The 14,429-nt window shown below is 40.8% G+C and overlaps 1 protein-coding gene across 5 annotated transcripts in view; it reads left to right on the top strand.

Moving 5' to 3' along the window:
• Positions 1-14,429, top strand: part of LOC125766958 (proteoglycan 4) — a 141,359-nt gene that overhangs the window by 21,125 nt on the left and 105,805 nt on the right. For 4 of the 5 annotated variants that reach the window (XM_049433091.1, XM_049433090.1, XM_049433092.1 and 1 more), the window contains exon 2: positions 13,848-13,898. The exons of the other annotated variant lie outside the window; for it this stretch is intronic. The gene's annotated coding sequence lies outside the window, so the exon portion shown is untranslated. The remainder of the gene's footprint in view (positions 1-13,847; positions 13,899-14,429) is intronic. 5 annotated transcript variants of the gene reach the window in all.

Below are 14,429 nucleotides of genomic sequence, written 5' to 3' on the forward strand. Positions count from 1 at the left end.
AGCGCCCATCAACGAATCTGTACGCTTTTCCTACTTTTCACAATCACGTGTAATGAATAGAAATAAAACTGTCGATTGAAAAATGAAATTTGCAATAAAAAGGGGCACCCTATATGAAGAGCGTAGGGCAAACATTTACATTCCACTTGTCCCGTTTATGTGTGTGCCGTGATGATGTCCTTCTGGCGTGACTTTTTCGCAGAACCAACAGTGTCAGCCGGTAGACGGATGCCATCCATTGTCAACTTATCCTTTTCTATTGATACGAGGCTAAACGCGGGTTGGGTTGGGTGAACGAATGGTACAAAAACGCACACATGAAATATTTTCATCACATTCAATCGATGATGAGGTTCACGGATAACGTTTCAGCGCGATTGTTTGAATGCGCGAAATGGACTCCACACCGGGATAGAGACAAAAGGGTCATGCAAGACGACGGGATGGAATCGTTTCTTTGATTTTCGCTTTTCTCCGTATCGTGGCCCGAAAGTTCACTGTCCTAGAGTGAGCTGCTGGGCATGCTGGTTGGTATGCCTTTGTGTGTCATTCGATCTAAACGTTGTCTTTTAGCGCTTTTCCGGCCCGTTTCGTTTCGTCCGGGGTTTTGGAAAATGTGTCGCGTGCAGTTTTTGGGCAATCGAAAGATCCTGCTCAATATTTGTAATCCTAACATTTACTCTGTCATATTTGATCCGAATGCACGGCTCGATTCAAGCGTTGGAAGATGACGATGGGTCTATGCTTTGTGGGATCGTTATTTTGGGAAGGATTTTTGTTCGACGAGCTCTTTCTTTTCTATTGAAACCATCGTTTTCCGTCGGAAGGATGTGCTTTATTCTTCGTGGCGTGTTGCTCTTATTGCTCACTCTCCCCCGGGGTGACTTTCGGTTAACCCAACAAAAGGATGAGCTGTATAAAATCGAAATATAGTCAAGCTTAGCCATCAGCAAATAGGACGATATTTCGTAGTGATGATATTTGTAGTTTTTATCATTGCTTTCAAAACGATTTATTCTTTCTATTCTTGTGTATCATAGCGAAAGGTTGAAATGTTTTCAAGCTCTCAAGTGTTTCTCTGTATATTACGCTAATTTGATATCGTTACCCGTGCTAATTGCAGCTAACATCTTTACTCACTCCAACAATTCAAACTGACAAGCCGTTTGTCTAACTACTCTCCGCTTACCATCCGGTCCGTATCGTAACGTGGCATAATTCGTCGTTCTCGGTTAATATCGATACCGATCCGACACTAATTGAGAGCTCAAACAGACGCTAATGCAGTCTATCGTCTGCTTCTCCGTTCCGACTGCCCAACAACTCAAGAGGCATCCGCTAAAACGGACCCAATTTGCTTGGAAGAAACCAGAAGAAACCCATCAAAAGAAGCGCCTGGACGTTAGGTTTCTTTAGCTATCTTGTCACTCTGCGTATTGACATCGATCAGCATTTGCCGGAAGTTCATTAGTCACGTTTGCGATTTCATCCAGCCGAGGCCGAAGACGGGAGAAATTCCTACGCAAGCGAGACATGGCCAAACTGCAAAGAAAATGAAAGTTTTGCGAACAATAGTTGAGCATCGATCGGATCTTGGGATGTGGTTTTTTTTTCGGGCCTATCCAATATTGGGATTGGCATCTGTCATTGAGAGGCGTTTGACGTTGACGGGCGATGTTATCTAAGCTTCGGTTTGTTTGAAAGCAAATATTAGTTATCCGGGTGATTGTTGTTTTGTGGCGCTGTGTAAAAGTAGTAAAAGCGAAAGCTAGTTTCGGCAGCCGCAGTGGGATATTAAATCAATATTTGATATTAATTTTTTGTTTTTTCCTTTCATTGTTTACTTTCAGGTGAGTTTCAATGGGTGTTTTTGCAATTATGATTGTATTAGTACCGTCGAGTCATCATTCTATAAAGTTGTCATCGTTGCATTGAGGAATGAAATTCCCAAAACTGTAACTCTAAGGTATTTATTTTATCAAAATAAAAAGCGCATATAATATTTTTCGCTGTTACTGCCATGTTTTACAATGCAATACAGTTGTTTTTATTTCTAGAAAAGGGAAAGCAATAGTACACATTTAATAAAATTAATTAATTTAAATTTAGTTAAACTATTTTTTTTTATTTAAATTTTAACACAGAAATTGAATTAGGAAAATAAATTTGCATCTAGAGCAGTGTTTTGAAGACATTTTAAAATTGAACTGAAATATTAGAGCAACATATAAAATTGGAAATCATCACCCCAAAATCCTTTTTAATACATTTTCGTATAAGAAATAATCGAAAATTATACAATATACAATTTTATTCACTTGTTATTTAAATGGGAAACTTATTTTTCCTAACTAACAAAGCTTTATTTTAATTTATACAGATTTTGCATGATATTAAGCCAATCGTAAGAATTGCTTGAAAAGAAATTCGTACATGCCTAGATAATTTAATTTAATTTTCAGATTGTTACCTTAAAATTATATTTGCCATCGAAAACGATACCCAATGCTCAGTTTATTATAGCGGTATGACTTATCATCAAGCATTGTGTTTAAAAAATATGAACGAAAGCGAATGAAAGTTACGTTAATTTTATTATATTCACGTTTATTATACGGTTCAGGAGGTTTCTGAAATTGCCTTACTTTTACTCATGTATCTCTCACTGATTTAAAGTAGATTATGATATTTTCGTTCAGTTTTTTTTTACCTTACGTGAGTCAAATTCTTTATTTCAGTTTCCAGTGGGGTATTCTGCAAAAAAAAAATAAACCAACCCGTTATTCCATATCCGGATATTTTCACACGCCAAGTTTACCCGCCTCAACGCGTACGCTGTGTTGCAGAATGAATTTAAACAATTTGAATAATTTTTGGTAATTCCAACGAGCACGGATTGTGGCGGGTTTTTTTTCGTTTGCTTACTCACTAACGCTCCCAACGAACATTTTATCCGGTCCGGACAAATCCAGTACGGTATGCTCACGGCTTTTGGTATGCATAAGCTAGAAATCGGCAATCGCAGCTCAACGACAGGAATTTAACTGATCCACCGAGTCCGTTTCCCGCGGGTAAAGCGGAAATGTTATATATACTGGGTGAAATTTTTACTCCCACGAGTATGATAAGGGTCGTGGATCCGGTGACATCGTGGGGAAGGGGGTGCGGGATATCGAACAGTTTGTGCCAATTATGGCACCACTAAAACCCATAATCTAAACACCTTAATGCACGACTGCATAGATTGTGTGTTTGTGAGCTCGTGTGTCTAGTGAAAGAATTATAATTAACGCTAGTTTTGCATCACACAAGCGATCCGGAATGGTGAGCGTATTGAAATTAAGCGTTAATTAATAAATAGTTTAGTGTGTGAGTTGTGTTTGAGCAAAATTTTCCCTTAATTTGCTTCGAGTGAAATAAAAATCAATTAAAATCAAAAGTTCAAATCGGTTTATTTGCAAATTGGATTAAAGGCTTAATCGGTTTATGCTGGTTGATTTATTTCTATTTCGTTTCCAAATTGCTTCAATAATTTGTGCCAAACAATTTTTATGCAATACAACTTAGGTCAGAGGCTGTAGTTAGTATTCTGTTGCCTTTCGTTATCTTTGATCCGCAACTGTCTTTCTCTAAACAGTTCAGCTCGTGGCCATTCAACATCACTATCGCGAAACAACATGTGTCACGGCAAAGGATCAAAAGGACGTGCTGTCAGGGATCTGTCGTGAACTACTCTCCCTGTCAATTGCACTAACGTCTTACTTAAACGTTCACATGTCTACTAACACACATGTCAACCACTATGCCGCCGATAATTGCTTGGTCAGCTCGCGGAAGTGAGTAACGACGTTACGGACGATGGTATGTCCATCGGTAACGTTTACCACGATTGACATTTTAACTCACATGCCACCATAGCCGACGCACTTCTGGCACGCTTTCGCAAACGGCGGTGACACTTCAATTGGCTTAAGAATTACCAAACATTTGATGTTGAAAATGTGCCGCCAAAACTTCCGCATGACATGCCACATACGCCGTCCCTGGGTTTGTTTAATTTCGTGGGAAAGTGTGGATGATTTCTTTTACACGCCAAATTTTTTTGAAGCCACAGTGAACGTTGCATTCACCAAAAAAGGAACTGCACGAATTCGTCACAGTGACCGAGTGGACTAGTGTCCGCTAGAGTTTAGGTTAAGTGAATCGGTTCCAGTGAGTGAGTGGTCCAATTTCCACCAAGACCCGGTAGCGATTGCAACACCATGGAAGTCGTGCGTAGTACGTCCCTCGTTTCAGTTGCCACGTGTCGGACGGTGTGGTACAATTTACTAAATTGTTTTACGAATCGTGATGGTTATGGCCAGACATGCAGTGTGGAATTTGAGCTATTCGGTGCGATTTGTTTGCAATGGGAAAATAAATCATCATGTGTTTTGCTGCAACTGGAATGTTCACATGCCTCACTTGGTAGAAGTAGCAGTTGGCAATAAAGCGGCTTCTTCAAGAAGTTGTCTTGCATGGAAATGAAGCACTTAGTTCCGGTAGCGTAAAAAAGCAGTAAAGAATGTCTAAATAAAAAGACTTTATATTATTGCAAAAATATTGAAGAAAATCGTAACTTTACTCGCTTATTTCAAAACAAAATGGCGTTGTATCTGTAAATATCTAATTAAATAAAACAAACATTCGTGGGAGTATCTTCCGTAGCTGGTTTTGCAATAAATATTCGCATCAACACCTAGCATTTCATCACATTTCCTCTACTGAAATAAATGGAAAGCCCACGCATCAGCCAACTGCATTTACCCACGTGCTTTGTGCAATTTTAAAACTGTTATACACTCCCGTAGAGTTTGCAAGCATTCATCTCTGCATAAGCTGAATACACAGCATTGAATACAATTAATTAGCCAAGTGTTGTATCATTCTCAGCGAGTCCCACAAAAAAGCGCAACAGTAGCCATAATCAGTGTGGCATCTAATCACTCGTCCGATTCATTTCAAAGGATATTTATTTTGAGTTCTTTACAGACAGCCCATGCAAAGTGACACATAACCTCATATTTCCCCACCACGGGCAGTGTGATGGGTTTTCGGTAAAAGTAAAATAGCAAATATCATAATGTTTATTGCGCCTTCAGACCAGGCAGGACGATTCACTTTCCATCACCGCATGATACGGACATAGAGCGTTGGATAGAGTGATTCAATGAATACCGTTGCTAATTTTCTGCATTCACCATCACTCCTGCAATGGAAAGGGCGTTGGGAGTCGTTGAGAAAAGCACCTCCAAAGCACCGAACCATTTCCGGAAGTCTACGTCCGGACGTGCCCGGGGTAGATTTCGTGTCTCGTGGACGCAATAATTCCAGTTCATTACAGCGAGAGATTTGATCCACTGTCGATGGATGACGGGTTGACGTTGTGCACTGGCAACGGAGAGGGATTATTAGCAAAAGAAGCTCATAAACAAGAAATCCTCGTTAGTGACAACAAGGGAAGGCAACGGTGCGGTACACTATTCTCTTTCTCTGAAGTTGACGCTAGAAATGCTGACACTGACACGTCTCGGAGCACCCCCACCCGATTCTGGCAGTTGGCTCCTTAGCACGTCATTACCGACTATCGGACCGGTTAGCTGGCAGGCGATATGGAGAGCGTATCATCAGCCTTACCGACCACCGACGGGTGTGAGGGATGCCCAGTTAGAAAACCGGAGCAGTCACTCGTTTATGGTCCGATGGATGGATTTATCATTCCATGCTCCGGGGTCTGGTGTGTTGGATCGTTAGGACACCCAAGCACTAAAAGGATGCGTCAGTTAGTGTCTGAAGGACTGTGTGATATCTTATCCTTCGCTTGTGACCAACTCGACCGAGTCCTTGAAAGTATCCATTTGAGCGGGTGGTCTAACGAACGCCACACGATTCAGGACATGAGTTCCGAGCGCCAACCAAACCTTTCTCCTGAGGTTTTGCGTTACATATACACTGGACGCTAGTATGGTTTGGCAAAAAGGGGAATAAAATGCAACTATTTATGGACACGTTCCGGGGCACTAACGATCCGACTGTGGATGTGCGCATCCAGTGGTTATGTGTTTAGTGCTAGCGGCCGTAGTAGTTTTGGCCCGGAAGTTGAGACAGATGAATGAAGGGAAATCTGTACTGTAGCACTCCAAAGCATTCGATAGAAATCTATTGCGAGATAGGGCGTATATTTGAGTTCTTGATGTTGAACTTTAAGGAAGGTGTGCATCCGTAGCATCTTTGTTTGCCCTTTTCCAGAGCACCAGAGAACAGTTGGCGTCAAATAATGATACAGGAGCTTATTTTTTATGATGCCGATAATTGGATGATTCTACGGGATGTGTGCGCAACTGTTGGGTGTTTTGTGTAGCAATTTGCCACTAAAATCCTCCCAGAAGACTCTGGATCTGGCCATGATCATATGTTATTCTGTTCCTTTCCATACCGAATGGCTGATGGTACGGTTGGAAGGGGATATTAAAAAAAATCAAATTAAAACCCAAATTCCAATGAACGTTAAATCCAAGGATACTCCACAGTCGATGAAATATTTTACTTTTAATGGACCCTTAACCTCGGGTACGTACTTTGTGTTCTAAATCGATTCCGGAAGCACCATTTCTGTGGGGCGGGATGTTAAATCTTCACCGATACGCAATAAACCATCGTCCATCGAACGTGAAGCAATAAAGCAAAACTAAAGCGACATCATTCAAACCGGAAGAAGTTGGGATTGTTGTTTTGTATGGGAGTGTTTTTTTTAATGGCACTTTCTTTTGGATTTTCTGTAATGTATGTTTTGTTGTTTCTCGCATTTACTTGGGGAGGATATCACCGCTTATTGAGTTGTTCGTTTTTTTATTTCCCTTACCACCAGCACGGTACAAAAAACTGTAAAGCAATTTCGCCATTAAAAGACTCACATTCATTTTGATTTCTTCACGAATTGCACGGTTTGTACCTTGCGAGGGTCTCACAGTGTGCTTTACAGTTGTCCTTGTATTTTTTGTTGTTGTTGCTGCTCTTCCTAAATGATCCTTAGTGCGTCGGCTCATCGTGGCTGGATTTACGCACGTTACCAGGCGTGTATTCGGGTGAGTTCGTTTTGTTAATGCCCCTTACCGTACGGTTGTTTTATTGCAAAACTTTTCCACTGAAGGTAAGCGAAAGAGCGTGACACGCGGTCCGGAACGGCCATTTCGAGCATAAATTGAATGAGTTTCCCGCATAAATCTCCCGAAGGCACATTAATTTAGCGTACCGAATGGGACGTTTTGATTAGCCGGGCAGGAATGGTGGCAAATGTTGGTGATTGCACACTCCACCCCTCAAAAAAAAAAAACGATCATCAAACGGTCAGTCAGAAGTCGTTCGGAACAATTGTGAGTAGCAGTTTTTTTTCTTCTGCTGTTTGGTGCTTGGGTGTCGATCATTATTGCACCGTCAGCTACTTTCCTACTTTGTGCACGGTTAGCTAAGTTCTCAGGTGGCTTATCCGAACCTGGGTCGGAGAAAAGGGCATGAAAGATGAATTTATTGAGCAATTTAGACTTTGGTAGTTTGCAACTTTCACTCTCCCAGACGAAGCGGGACCTGGATACGAAGGAAATCTTAATTTACCCATCGGGGAGGGTGAGGATAAACTTTGTGCGTTTCCAGCGCGAGGTTGTATGGAAAAAAAGAAACCTAAGAAAAAAAAATTATAATGGATCCACTTTTAGCAGCGCAAAAGGTTTTTCAATAGAATGTACTTGAGAGAATTTTTTTTGTTAATGAAAAAGAAAGGGCTTCTAGCACTCGGTTAGTTCTAGTGGATGCGTGTCTAGCTTTCGGAAAACGCACCCAACAACAAAACGCTGGTAGCAGCTGAATTAGGCGGTGATAAAAATAGAGAATATACTGCAAATAGAATTTTCATTCGAGCGTAAATAATATTCCTACGCTCCTAACACGTGCGTTTCGCTTGTACAACTAACAGAAATCGAGCCCCCATTTACGAAGAAATGCCCATTCTGTTTTTCCGTGGACGGTTTCAAGGCCCCTTGCTACAACCACTCGCTGCCATGTGTTGCGTCTTGTGCCTTCACCACAGAAGATTGCACTGGAAAGCTTTTTTTCCCTGGTTCGTTTTCTTTTTCTACACCTTTGTACGCGCATCGGAATCGGCCAATTTTCCAATTTTCACCAAATTTGCGCCTGAATCGTGGATTCCAATATATGCCTCTCACAACACCGGCTACCGGCTACGAAAGGAAGCATGTTTTAAAAAATCTCTCCTCGTAACAATCGTAAGTTTAGGCTGCAACACGGACCGCTTCGGTTTTGGGGGGATGTTTGTTTTGGGGTTTTCATTTTTCGAGCCCCGGTTTGGGTGTGGAATGAATTTTTTAAAGATAAAACGACTATGAGGCGGAATTTTTTGTTTTGTTGCCTTTATTTGGCGGAATTTGAAGGAACAAAGAATAGGACCAGACGGTTTTCCTCCATATGCTTGCCGATAGTGATAATATCCGGCTAGCCAATCGTTTTCGGTGCATCGTAAACATATGTTATTATGATTATGATTATATCGAGCTGTTTATACAGAGGGTGATATTAATGCTAAGGTGAGCGAGAATTTGGAATTCCACCACGGAAACAAAGAATGCTAATGAATTTGAATAAAACAGTGGTGGATGATTTGAAATTGGATTATTGGAGATGATTATTATATGGATCATAAAGCTACTTTTGATTAGTTCTACAGAAAGAAAACAGACTTCAAAAGAAAGATCTTTCTTTTTTCGATAAAAATAATAGATGTTAAATCGTATTTGATATGTTTTTCGGTATCTCTGATAACATTTTAAAGTTAAGTCCGTTATAAGAAAGGGTACCAATTAGAACATTTAATTATAATAGTTTTAAATAAGTTAGAGTTAAGTTTTTTTCCTAATCTAAAAAACAATTGTCCATAAAAGAGCATGATATGATAGAAAAGCAGAATGAACTATTTCTATTGTTATTTGCTGCTTTTAGAAATTATACGAACAATCAACGGTATTTTTAATTGTGTTAAAATTCCTCTCTATAATATAAATTAAACATAAATCTTAGCAAAATCGATTGCTCCATGTTAATATATTAAGAAAAACCCACAATAAAAAATAAACTATTCAAATACAAACAACCAGCAGAACGTGCTGGACTAGATAAACATTACCGAATTATAATTAATTAATTTCAAGTATTTTTTGTTCAAATAAAATAAAAAAACTAAACTGCTTCAAACATTAAAAAAGGAAAAATATTCCTATGACATGTATAAATAAAAAAAAAGTTACAAAAATGAATTTAACTTGACATTAGGGAAATAGATAAAATGTTTAATTTTATGAACCAACCAAATGAGATCGAAATAGATTTAATAAAATTTTATTTTATAGGAATAGCAAGTAAAAATCATTCTAGAATTATTCAAATTTATATCAAATAAAATTTTAATATTTCTTTGTTTTGCATATAATATTAAAGTTATCAAAAATTCTTCACAACTTTTTAAACATCTAAAATCTGAGTAAAACTTTCTATTTTCTTTTCACTAAACCATCGGTAACATAAATAAGAAAGCGACGTTGATCACCATTACTACGATAACACATCAAATGAACTTTGTACCAATGATTCGATTCCCAGCAGTTGATGAATATTCACCTCCAAGACGAAGATTGACTCTTATCACGAGAGAATATTTTTGTTATGCGTAGACAGCAAAAAAAAATCTGACGAAAGAGAAAAGAAAACCCCGAATTCATTACCTTTCGTTGATTAAGATTCCTTCCAGTGCCATCAGCGAAACGGTACGATAAATGTGTACACGTGCCAAAGACAGAGCCAAAACCTGAAAAAAAACCGCTACCCTTGGCGAAGATTTCCATCGTGTTGATTACGTCTTATCGGATGAATGGAAGAAGCGTTTCAATCGGCCCCATCCGCAAAAGGCAGATCCACACAGGGCGTTTGATAATGGAGCAGCTTGCTGAAGCGCTTTTTGCTACGGAACGGATACCTAACAGGATGCCGCGACTGGGTGACCGTGTTGCTAGTTTGTGCTGATGGTTCACCGCTTCGACACCCATATCGGACCCATGCCCCGCGTTGTGATGTGGATGCAGAGAAGTTACCTCGCCGTGTAAGCTGCTGGCGGATGGATTCGTTATTAGTTGCACGGTGATTTAACCGGTTGCAAAGCGTACGGATTCGTTCCAGCAAAGTCACTCAGTACGTCTTCGCCGTACCCAAGGCACAGCCCAGTGCAAAAGATGAGTGAACGAACCGTGATGTGTTTGTTTCTTGCAAGATCATCGTTCGCTGCGAAAGGTTACTGCACAACGGAAAAACTCCTCCTGCCGGAAGGTGCAAGGAAGTGAAATAAAGAAAAAGCTCATCCCACCGGCATCGAAGGCAACGAAGCTGAGCAAACATATTTACATAAAAGGCAATATAGTGGTACAAATAGTGTTGTCCCATTCCCGGCCCGTCCTTCGGGGGGTGCACACTGGAACCAAGATGCCCCAGCAGGTGATGGCATTTCGGATGTGTTCGGCTGTAGTGTGTCTGTGAGGATAAGTTTTGCTCGGTGTGACCGAGGGTATCCCCGAGACCGTGTTTATTCCGACGATGAAGATGAGGTCCAGCGATAAGACACTGTGCGAGAAGCTGGGATCTGACGCGTGGACTGAGATTTATTACGTTATCCATCAAAGGGAACGCGGACGCGCATTTTGCCGCCTTCGGTGAACGCGTGCGTTACGTCGGGAGCGTTGTTTTGTAACCGCAATGTGATCCCTTCGGGACCTTCTTCGTCGGCGGGGTGGTTGTAATAAAGTCTTGCCGCGCTTGTCTACACGGGCGCTGTCATGTGGAGCTGTGTTCATTAAGCGTGTGTCTGCTAGTTTACGCTGCCGTAAGTCAAAGTCGAAACCACCCAAGAGAAGGCGAGATGTAGCACGAAAGCACACAGCAGACGGGACTACCCTTCTGCGGGAAAGTTTCTCACACCCGCCAAACGGGAAAGGCGTCGAAGATGAAGCTGTTGGGAACGCTCAATTTTACGCACGGGAAAACTTTTGGTTCCTTTCTGTTTTTTACTTCCTTTTTCCTTCCCGGCCTGGGGTTTTTGTTAGTAATTATTGTCTGAAACATTTTGCTTTCGGTTGTGCAGAAGTGTAAGAATTTTGACAACAGCTACGTTCCCTTAGGGGATGTGTCGCTAAGGTATATAAAAATGGCTGAAGAAATACAGCAAAATGGGTAAAGTTTTCCTCTTCGTTGCCTTCGTTTAGGATGCAACTGCGTTCGTTCGGGATGGTTTGATAAAGTGTCTTTGCAGAAAAGGAAAAACTTTTTTTTTTGGGTAAAGTAAATGTATAATAAGTCATAACTCAAATAGTTTATGTTAGAATGTTTTACAAACTGGGAAGCGATGGAAGTGTTACTGGAAGTGAATGGATACTGATGACTACGCTATCAGTTGTATCAGTTATACGTTGTATCAGTTTGACATGCCGTAGAAAGATTTTTATGTATTTATATTTAATTATAACGCCATTTAGTCGTATTGTCAGCCTCAAAAACCAAAAGCAGCAATTAATATATTTAGTCCGAACGTCATTGTAGGATATAAATATCATTCCTTGAATATATTATAAAAAAGTTATAATTTTTTTTATAAATAAATGGTGGAAATATTCCATCATTAAAAAAATAAGAATGTTCCATTTTTATTATTCTACTATTACTAAACAATCCTTTACAGTGCGTGACGAAATGTTTATCAAACGAAACAATGACATAAGGAAAATAGGTCTAAATATTAATTCACGTTATGCATACAACATACCTATTTAAACTCAGAACTCGTTCGAACATGCAAAATCAGTTCCATTTTAAATTGCATGTATGAATCACTGCTTTACCGTGTTGCACCATGTGGGTGTGTATACAAAACCATTCGCCAATTTACCCTTACTGAAACCGAAAATTAATCATCCTAATTTTAGCATAACTCACTACCGCGAACTGCATACCAAAGCCTTAGCAGAGAAGCACAAATCTAGGTAGCCTCAATGCTGCCCACGAATGACATCATTCGGCACAGACACGGGCAGCTGATATACGATCATGATGTGCACATTGTCCGTCACTGGGGCAAGGTAACAGCAGTCGGGCAGTTTAACCGCAAGAAACAACCCTGTGGATACTTGGTATTCCTGGTGGCGCTCCAGCTGAAGCCCCCGAGTTCCACTGGAAAAGACAAAAAAAAAACGAACGCAGCAACAAACGCAAAGCACGGTTGGTTTTTTTTTTATTTGCTCGCTACACCAACTCGGCTACGCTTGACCCCTCGAAGCCCCCGAAGGCGGATGGCTAAATCCCAAAAAAGCTTCCGTACATTATCATTCCACTCACGATGGGCTCACCGGATTGCAACCAGTCGAAGAAACAGCGAAGTAAGGCAAAAAAAGGGACAAAATCAATGGCTAATCTACACTCCGGCTCCGATCGATTCCGCGTCGGAAAGGGAATCCCTGCTGGGACGGAAAGTATATTTGGATGCAAATTCAAGTTCCATTACACCACGTGCTTTTTAACGCACATTTACGCAACGCATTTACAGCCTGCTGGAATTACGCAACTTCGTTGTTTGGGAAGTGCTTGGGATAAAGCGGACACACATAGACGGGTACTTGCGTCTAACATAAAACGTTCAATGGATGGTTTGTCGGAGAAGTTGCAGAATATTTCGGTAGCCTTGTTTCAAAGTGAGGTTACGGAACCGATTTTTCTTAGAACTTTAATTTTAAGTTAGGAATTTCGAAGAAATTGGATAGATTTTGTAGGCTCCCTGTGGGCTTTAAACGAGGAATCGTTAAAGTTTTACAGTCAACTGCAATCAATCACCCGCGAAGACTGATGGGACATAACATTACGCAATGACCCAATTAGAATTAGGTTTCATTATCCTTTCGGGAGAGTCGTGCGGAACGGAGCAGAATGGTGGAAGTATTTTATGGTAAAGTTAATCCAGTCGTTTTTGGGGAGAAAAAGTAATAATCAATTTCCCAAAGGTTTTATACATCTGAGCGGCTTCAGCAGAGTTTGACCCATCTTTAGCATTGTTTAAATCGTATCTAGAATCGATCAAACTGTGTGAAGGGACTGTAGTAAACAGATGGGACAAGGATACACAGTCTCTCATCTTGTCCATAAGCAGAACATTCAATAGTTATTTTTCATTTCAAACACTCTAAAGAAGAGCAAAGCCGACAGCACCAAAGGAAAACTCTTAATCCCACTCCAAACTCCTCCTCTCCGGCAAGTTTTCAATGAATGTTATGTTTTGTGAGTCTGAGCAGGCTTGAGCCAGGCTCGGAGAGAGTGTCTTGACCTCGATGAACGTGCTCGTCCTTTAGATTGTGTTTATTCAAACGATTAAACAAGGATTTTCTGTACCGTATCTTCTTCGGAACGCAAATCCCCTTTCCCCCTTTCCGCCGTCCCCAATTCCTGGTGGGTTGGTAAGAGGACGCCAAATGAAGATGGCGAAAAATTTAATTGAATCCAGTCAAACACGTCTCCAACTTAATATCCCTTCTTGATGCGGGCAGCTTATCGTTTCGGCTTCCAGTGCTGAGTGGCGCTATTTTAAGCGACAGAACACAACACTCTGACTCTGATTAGGCTTAGTACGCTTTTAACGAACTTGATGGATGGTGAAGCAATCTCGATACGAACTGGAGTTAATGTTGTCGGTTTTCCTTTTCTTTCAATTGCAGATTTTGTGATAAGATCAAGGACGTTCGTTGCTGGTCGAACGAATTTACAAGGTAAGGCATCGAAACCTTCTGAAACATATCTCCATATCCTTGAAGAAGTGTCTGGAGCAATTAATACGAAACACCGCATGGAAACAATGATCCCTCTTGAAGGGTTCAGGCAGATGCACCGAGCTGCGAGGTCATTCCGATACGCATCTTCAAGATTTTAAGCTTCAATCCAAACGATGGGTGGATATGGTAGAGAGAAACAAAAAAAATCACACTACACTAGCAAATAAGTGAATCTCACGCGATTTAATCTTGCACGGCGTTTCGATGACGTAGCACGCCACTACTGATGGAAACCGGCCGGTCTGAAGGTATCTCGGACACGGTGTTGGTGTGCGATAATTTGCCATAATCTTTTGCACGTAATTAATTGAACGCACGCAAGTCAAGCTTTTTGAGCGTTTGTGGTTTGGTATGCTCGCGCCGCGATTGGCCTTGTGCCATATTTTAGGGATTTTGACTGCAGCTGCCTGGGGTATGTCAAGTCGCGCACTTCGCGCTGCACTGTAGAAAGCCTAAATTATGGTGCAT

The sequence above is a fragment of the Anopheles funestus genome, chromosome 3RL, assembly GCF_943734845.2.
Source record: "Anopheles funestus chromosome 3RL, idAnoFuneDA-416_04, whole genome shotgun sequence".
Taxonomy (NCBI): Eukaryota; Metazoa; Arthropoda; class Insecta; order Diptera; family Culicidae; genus Anopheles; species Anopheles funestus.